Source organism: Lactuca virosa, chromosome 9 (genome assembly GCF_052849685.1).
Source record: "Lactuca virosa cultivar CGN04683 chromosome 9, Lactuca_virosa_CGN04683_v6, whole genome shotgun sequence".
Lineage (NCBI taxonomy): Eukaryota > Viridiplantae > Streptophyta > Magnoliopsida > Asterales > Asteraceae > Lactuca > Lactuca virosa.
The window spans coordinates 278,588,942-278,597,700 of record NC_136434.1 but is presented as its reverse complement, the minus strand read 5'-3'; positions in this window follow the sequence as shown (position 1 = coordinate 278,597,700).

Below are 8,759 nucleotides of genomic sequence, written 5' to 3'. Positions count from 1 at the left end.
ACGTAGTCTTCAAAATGAAGTGCCCAAACTTCATAACCTTCTGGAAAAAGAATTAGAATTCTATTTCTAGAACCAATAGAACCATTGTTAGGTCACATTTATATGGTTTCGGCTAGGCATTTATCTTGTATAGGTTTTGATTAGGATTTGGTCATGTGTTTTGGTGTTTTCGGCTGGTTATTCACAGTTGTAAGGTGTTCACGGCTGTGAACATGTTCAGGGCCGTGAACCCGTTTGTGGTTGGTCGTGTCCTATAAATAGCGTGTTAGATGTATCAGATGCGTAAGACATGTGTGTGTTTGTTCCAAGTGTACTAGACGTTTACGGCTGAATACAACGTCTGCATTGTTGGAACTTCTTTGCTTCTACTCCTTCTCTTCTTACTGTTAACTGCTTGATTGTTTTTTTGATCACTGGTTGGTTCGCATTTGTGGGACTTACAATTGGTATCAAAGTCAATCCGGTGTCAAAATCATTCAAGTAGCGTTCTCGGCTGGAGTAATCTTCAATTACGTGACTGTTTAAATCTTATTTACGGAGTTTCTACATTGGATTGTGAAGTTCAAGGCAAAAGGAATCGAAATCGGCATCAAAATCATTTGTTCTCAACTGTTTCTGGGTGTTTGCGGTTTCACTGTTTCAAGTGTTTACGACCGTGAACTCTGTGTACAGCCGTGAACCATTCATCTTCATTGACCTTGTTCTTCTCAGTTGATCGTGATCCATTCATTGGCAGTGAACCATTCATATATATTGACCGTGATCCATTGCTTGACCGTGAATCACTCGTTGTGTAACGCCTGTACATCCGGGCTAGTCAATTTAGAGACAATGAGCATCAAAAATGAGTTTTTGATGGAAGATTATTTAGAAGGACTAATCTTAACCAAGTTGTAGAATATGTCACAAGGGTTCCGTACATATAAATAATGCCGAAACCCAAGTTATAACGAAAAAGTTATGGCTCGTCGAAGTTTCGTGACAAAACCGGCACGACACTACACGGCGTAAATAGGGAATTTACGATAGAGGACTTTTTGGCCTTAGTGATCTAAACAAAAGTTGTAGTATACGTTAAACCGAGAGCGTTCATAAAAAGAACGCCCAAATCTGACTTCGTATGAGGAAGTTATGATTTTTCTAAGATTTGACCAAGCAGTGCACGACCAGAAACTCGAATTTTAGATCGAGCGGTTTTTGGGCACCACGACCTAAATGAGAATTGAAGATCTCATTAATAGGAACTCAACGACAAAATGACAGACTTTCCACTAGATGGTGACATGTGGCACAATCTTGGCCAATGCTTTCTCCCCAAGGCTTGCCACTAGATGTGACATGTGGCACCAATTTCATCCATATTTCACCCTTTAAATACAACCCCTTCCACCCTCATTTTCTTCACACCTTTCCCATTCTTTCTTCTCTCTACACTCTCTCTAAACCTCCCCAAAAAAGCTCCCCTAACGCTAGAAGAAAGCCCCGGAGCGCTCGACGGCTCCGAGAAGAAGAGCTTTCGGCTCAGAAGTCCTGCCCCTGCAGAGCGCGACTTCTAGCCAAACCCCCTCGTAGGTAAGATAAGCCTACCTAATTTTTAATATAGCTTTTATTTAAATATAGAAACGTTATTAGGACCTTATAATAATTATTTGAGCTATTATTATGGGTTATATAAGTGTCGTTATAATATCTTTTTAACTACTCGCGGTATGGGGAATCTGGTTTAAAGGGCCGCATAGGGTTGTTGGATTTCAGAAGTGCTATATGCCAAAATGGTACTGCCCTCCGATGTTTTATGTCTGGCGCTGTCTGTACATAGTGGTTGGAAAATATTGTTTAAACGCTTATATAATAAGAATAATGCTAAGACTAATAATTAGTCACGGTAAATATTAGACTAAAATTTAGCGATAATAATGTTAGGTTTCGTCGAAGGAAAATAGAATCGTTAAAAGTGAAGCGCTGCCCGAGTTTGGAATCATCACCTGAACAAGTGAGTGCATAGTTAATTTCATCTTACACATAGATATGAAGTATTTTATATAAATTACATGCTATGTGTGTATATAACCTGTATACTAGCTATCTATGCTGGATGAACGATTTTATACATGTTTTAAATGATTTAAACTGTATACGTATTTTATATCTACAAATATGTTGGGTATAACATGGGTAGATAAAGGATGAGAGATAAAAGATGATATGAGTGAACATTGGCAGCTATGGACTTAGTGCCTATTGAATAAACATTGGTAGCTATGGACTTAGTACCTGATGGTTAAACGTTGGTAGCTATCGACTTAGTACCTGTTAGATAAACATTGGTAGCTATGGACTTAGTACCTATTAGATAAACACTGGTAGCTATGGATTTAGTACCCGATGAATGAACTTTAGCAGCTATGGAATTAGTGCTTTACGAACGTGCATTGGCAGTTATGGACTTAGTGCCTGTCATATAAACCCTGAAAGCAATGGACTTCGGAATGAACGAATGCATGATAGATGACTCTAAAGGTAGACCTTAAGAGTAAGGAAGATAATGGGGATGGGTAATTGGCTTGTTTGTTTGATGTTTAAACATAATAATTAAATTATTGTGGGTTGAAAGCCATATATACTCACCAAGTTTCCCAACCTGACTGTGACAACCCGAAATTTCCATCCAGTGCTATTATTCAAATCAATTAAAGATAGACTCGTTTTTGCTATTTTCTAGCCTCGTTTTGAGTCATTGGGGTGTTCTAAACCAAGTAGTTGCAAGTTAGAAGTTTGAATTTGTGTTCCTCAAGTTCACCATACGCAAAAAGTGGCCAAACACTCCCACATTAGGAGTGTACGGTTGCACACTTGGGTGTGCGGCTGCACACACCCTCCTGGCAGCACACACGAGTGTATAAGGTCAGAACCCATCCTTCCTTAGACTCTTTTCACACTCCTAATCCAATAACACACTTCTCTCTCAACTATCCTCCGAATTTTCTTATAGATCTTCAAGTGGTAAGTGTTTCTCCTTATTTTTAGTTGATTCAGTACACTTCCTAGTAACAATACATGATTTCATCCATGAAATTACTCCTTTTGTTTATATCTTCAAGTGTTCTTCAAAAACACCAAGAACACCTACTAAGTTCTTGGACTCCAAACACCCCTATACACTTCTACACTGTAAGTACCCTACTCCTACATGTGTTTAGCTATATTTGAGCCTTCTTAAAAGTCCAGAACTCGATCTTCAAGGAGTGTGCGGCCGCACACATTCATGTGGCCGTACACCCCTTATATTAGTGCTTTAAGGCCTCAAACTCAACTAGTATGCTAGAAAACGATCAAAAACACTTAAGGGATACAAGATATAACCTTAGAAACATGTTTTTGACCATTTTCCCTAGGAGTGTGCGGCCTCACACTCTCTGACCACACACACCTGGCTGCACACCCAATGGGCAGCACACCAGGTGGCCGTACACGACCCTGTACGGCCGTACATTCACTTCAGAAGACTTTTGATGCTTCTAACACTTAAATCTAAGTGTTTTCTAAGTCCTAAGGTGTTTTCCTTTCATTATTAGTGGTATATAGACTAATTATATTCATATATGTGCCAATATATGCTCATTAGGATCCGTTGTGCTCAAGTCTACACTTAGCACTTAGCATCCTACAACCCGATCTTTCATTCAAGTTACTCACTGCAGGTGAGTTCATACCCCTTAACTTATCTTTTAAATGCTTTTAAATGCTTTTATGGGGGGGGATACAAGTTGAACTATTATAGTTATTACATCAATCACATGTGATTAATAACTATCAAACATATGGATTTTCTTACATTTCAAATTGTTTTATAAATCAAACTACTTCAAATCGTTTTATAAACTCTTTTACATGTTAAATACTTTCTATTAAACTCTTTTAAACTTATATTTTGTCAAATCCATATCTATATAGATATAGTTATATAAGTAGGATTGAAAGGACTTAGGATTGATAGCTCGCCTTACTTCCTGTTCCTTGTTTGGTTGTGGACTTAGGGTATTGGTGGTTTGTCCGAAGGTCATTTGAATCTTAGTTATATATTATGTATATGTGTATAGATATAAAAGTTCCTTCATTCAGTTCAATATCTTTGGGTAGCAAAGGTATACAAACATGTTCACTCATACAAACAACATTGCTAGTAAACTATAATAGGTATAGTTTAGGAAGTTACTAATACTATTACTAGAACAACGAAACATACAAAGAGTCAGTTCATACATGAGTCAATACATACAATAAAGAGAAACTGATATAGAATACTATAACGAGAAACAATACTCACTATAAAGAGAAACATATAGAGCATACTATAACGAGAAACAATACTCACTATAAAGAGAAACATATAGAGCATACTATAATGAGAATCAACACATACTACACACTATACACTAGAGAACATACTACATACTAGACAGAGAGAACATACACTACACTAGTACATACTATACAAATACAAGAATATTATAACATTAATGTGAGATACTACTTCGGGGCATAGCATAACTGTTATGGCTCGTTTTGTAACCAGAATCTCCTGGAGGGAGAGCGTGAATTTGCGTATAGATCTATACTGGATTGACTATCCTACACCTTATTGCTCGCTACAGTGGGACTTGCAAGTGTACGGGTGCCAAATGTCATTTCTTCCGTCGTCTTTCATCGTCGTGTTTTAGTTAGTTAGTATGGTACAATCATATCACATTTTACCTAAATTAACTAACAAGTTAAAGGTAGTTAGTACATTAGTAGTTACCTAGATAAAACTACAGTACATCACTAGTTTCCCATATTCATTCAAATTGTGATCTTCTCACATAAACGGTAATGAAAAACTATATTTTGGTAATGATAGTCATACTTTGGGAAAGCGCACACTTTTACAAAAGAACAAACATAGAGAACAGTTGAGTCTTGGTAGAAGGCTACACTAGTAGAAAATATAGGATTTTCTAGGAAGTTTACAAACATTTACATCGAACACTTACAAACCTTTACATTAAACATTTACAAATACACTCTTCAAACTTATACAAACAAGGTCACTAAAATACTTATGAACTCACCAGCTTTAATGCTGATCTACACTTTCAAAATAACTTGTATTCTCAGGTCGCCAGTAGACAGGTACCGATGGCCAGGTTTTGAGAAGATGGAGCACATTCAAGACTCATCTTTTTTTTTTATTATACATTTTGGTGTCTTATAAACTTCAGAACACACTTGTATTAAAATTATTACTATTAATGCAATGGATGATGTTGTTGCTTGTTTAGTATTATGCATTGTTGTGATACTGTACATGACGTCCTCCGCCCCCGAACGTTTCCGCCGTTCCGGTTTCGGGGTGTGACAGATTGATCAACTATATCTTTTCGAGAAGTGATTATCATGTGTCTAGGATTGTTTGTGATGTTGCAGCAAGTCTAAAAACTTACCAACACTACTACAACGAAAACATTATAACAAAACATAAACTTAAAATACTATAGGAGTATTTTGTGTTACTATAAATTACTTATGTGCAAACTAAAAAGATCTTTATTAGTATGTCAATAGTTGCTGAGTGGATACGCTAAGGTCATATGTGACTAGGGTGTCATAGACTTAGAATCTGTGATCTTTGCTTTACTTCCAGTTCCTTGTTTGGTTGTGGGCTTAGAGTTAGGGTCACTTATTCGAAGGTCTATCCTGTTTTGGTTACATATGACTGGTATGCACTACGCAAATGTTGGAGTAACTAGTAAGGATAATCTTATAATTATCTTAATTAGTTCGTCTATTAATTATTTCTTTACCCCTTTTCTCGCGTAGATAACATGGCTGGATTCCATATCCCCGGAGACCCGTACTATCCCAACAACGGCAATGATGGATGGATTGAAGAGGAGCCAGAAGATGATCATCCAATCCCCTTGGATGATCACCGTGCTGAAGGATTTTCTGATGGTTCTGACTCCGAACCAGAAGTCAACAACCTACCCCCAGTAGCTCCAAACGCAAACCCGAAACCACGTCCGGCTTTTCAAGGCCCGACGCCTCTGTGGGTGGAAAGTCTGGAGACCTGGAGTCAGGAACAGGGCCAACCTATCCCGTACAATGGAGACCGAAGTTTTTACAATGTGAGCGAAGGAGGCTCAGCGGACAGGGTCCTGCCTATCCTGGTCCGCAGGGTTGCTCGCAATGAAATTCAGGGAAGGACAGCCCTCCAAAGAATTGCGGAACTTGATGCCAATACAGGGATCAACACGGTCCACATTCGTCGGTTGGAAGATGCTCGTGAGGAAGCTGAAAAAGACCGTGAGTCTCTACTGCAAGCACTGGCTGAGATTAGGGCTGAAGTCATAAAGCATCGCGTGCGCCAACAAGTGTACGAGCGACGCCTTCTGGAAATGGAGCGTCTGATGGATGACTTAAGGGTTCGTCCAAGGGGTTCCCGCCGTCAGTAAGGGATGCTCTGCTCATCCCTTTTCTTTTGGATATAACTTAGGCCTATGTAAAAACTCTAGTTTTAGTTTCCTGTCTATGTTAAGACCTTGAACTTTCGGTCGATAGGTCTTCATTCTGTCAAAATTTTCTTATCCTGGTGTAATGTAAGACATTCTCTTAGGTCATTTTTCCCAAACATATTACATCTGTAATACCAACTTTATTGACAGATATCTAATCTCATGGAAACTTTATCCAAATACTTTCATTTTCTAGTGCTAGATTTCTATTCAATCATACTTTCATCTGTGTTGTTGGGCTATGGAGAGTTAGTTCATGTTTCACTTTCAGCATCCTTTCTCTTAAATTCTTATCAATGTCTTCATCTGTTAAACTTATAGCTACAAGATGCCTCCACGACGAGTAACGAGACGAAACCCTCGTGATCAAACACCACCTCCTCCTCCTCCTCAATACAACCCAGCAGCTATCCAAGCTGCTGTGAAAGCAGCTGTTACTGCAGCTCTAGCACAATTCACCTCCACTGGCACTAGCGGGAGTGAGACTAATGTGCCTCCCACCCCAGTTGAAACTCATGTGCGCTCTAGGGAGTGCTCATACAAGGATTTCACCAGCTGCAAACCCCGGTCCTTCAATGGTACTGGCGGAATCATTGCCCTCTCGCAATGGTTCGAGAAGACGGAGTCGGTCTTCAAGATCTGCTCCTGTCCGGAAGGGAGCAAAGGTTAAGTTTGCCACTTGCACCTTCGCAGACCGGGCTTTAACATGGTGGAACAGCCACGTCAAGTCACTATCTCTTATAGTGGCTAACGCTATCGGCTGGGAAGCTCTCAAAGAGCTTATGATCGAAGAGTACTGCCCAAGGGGCGAAGTACAGAAGTTAGAGCAGGAGCTCTGGAGCCTAACCATGAAGGGCTCCGACATAGTCTCCTATACTGCCAGATTCAGTTATCTGGTAGCGCTATGTCCGGGAATGGTCCCCTCTGAGGCCAAGAAGGTGGAGAGGTACATTTGGGGGCTGGTGCATCCAATTCAGGGGAACGTTCTAGCTTCCAACCCCACTACCTTCGATAGTGCCAAGCGATTGGCACAACGGCTCATTGACCATGGGGTCCGTACCCCATCAGCAACAACAACCCTAGTCATCTCAGAACCCTCCAAAGCCGCCGACAACAAGCGGAAATTCTGGGATGACAAGAAGAAGAAGAAGGCTGCCAAAAAGCAGCAGGTCGTAGCTGTTGTCGCGCATTCCTTGCTCATGTTGTCGATGTGAGCCAAGAAACGAAGGACATTAAGAACATTCCAGTAGTACGCGATTTTCCCGACATCTTTCCAGAAGAACTCCCAGGATTACCTCCACAACGTCAAGTCGAGTTCAGAATCGACTTAGTTCCAGGGGCTACCCCAGTAGCCAAATCGCCCTATCGTCTAGCACCTGCAGCGATGCAAGAACTGTCCGGTCAACTTAAGGAACTACTCAGCATGGGCTTTGTAAGACCAAGCTTCTCACCCTGGAGAGCTCCGGTCTTGTTCGTTAAGAAGAAAGACGGATCGTTTCGTATGTGCATCGACTACAGGGAGCTCAACAAGCTTACCGTTAAGAATCGTTACCCTCTGCCTCGCATAGATGATTTGTTCGACCAACTGCAAGGGGCGAGTTACTCGATATATGGATTTTCTTACATTTCAAACTGTTTTATAAATCAAACTACTTCAATCGTTTTATAAACTCTTTTACATGTTAAATACTTTCTATTAAACTCTTTTAAACTTATATTTTGTCAAATGCATATCTATATATATATCTATATATATATATATATATATATATATATATATATATATATATATATATATAGTTATATAAGTAGGATTGAAAGGACTTAGGACTGATAGCTCGCCTTACTTCATGTTCCTTGTTTGGTTGTGGACTTAGGGTATCGATGGTTTGTCCGAAGGTCGTTTGAATCTTAGTTATATATTATGTATATGTGTATAGATATAAAAGTTCCTTCATTCAGTTCAATATCTTTGGGTAGCAAAGGTATACAAACATGTTCATTCATACAAACAACATTGATAGTAAACTATAATAGGTATAGTTTAGGAAGTTACTAATACTATTGCTAGAACAACGAAACATACAAAGAGTCAGTTCATACATGAGTCAATACATACTATAAAGAGAAACAGATAGAGAATACTATAACGAGAAACAATACTCACCATAAAGAGAAACAGATAGAGCATACTATAACGAGAAA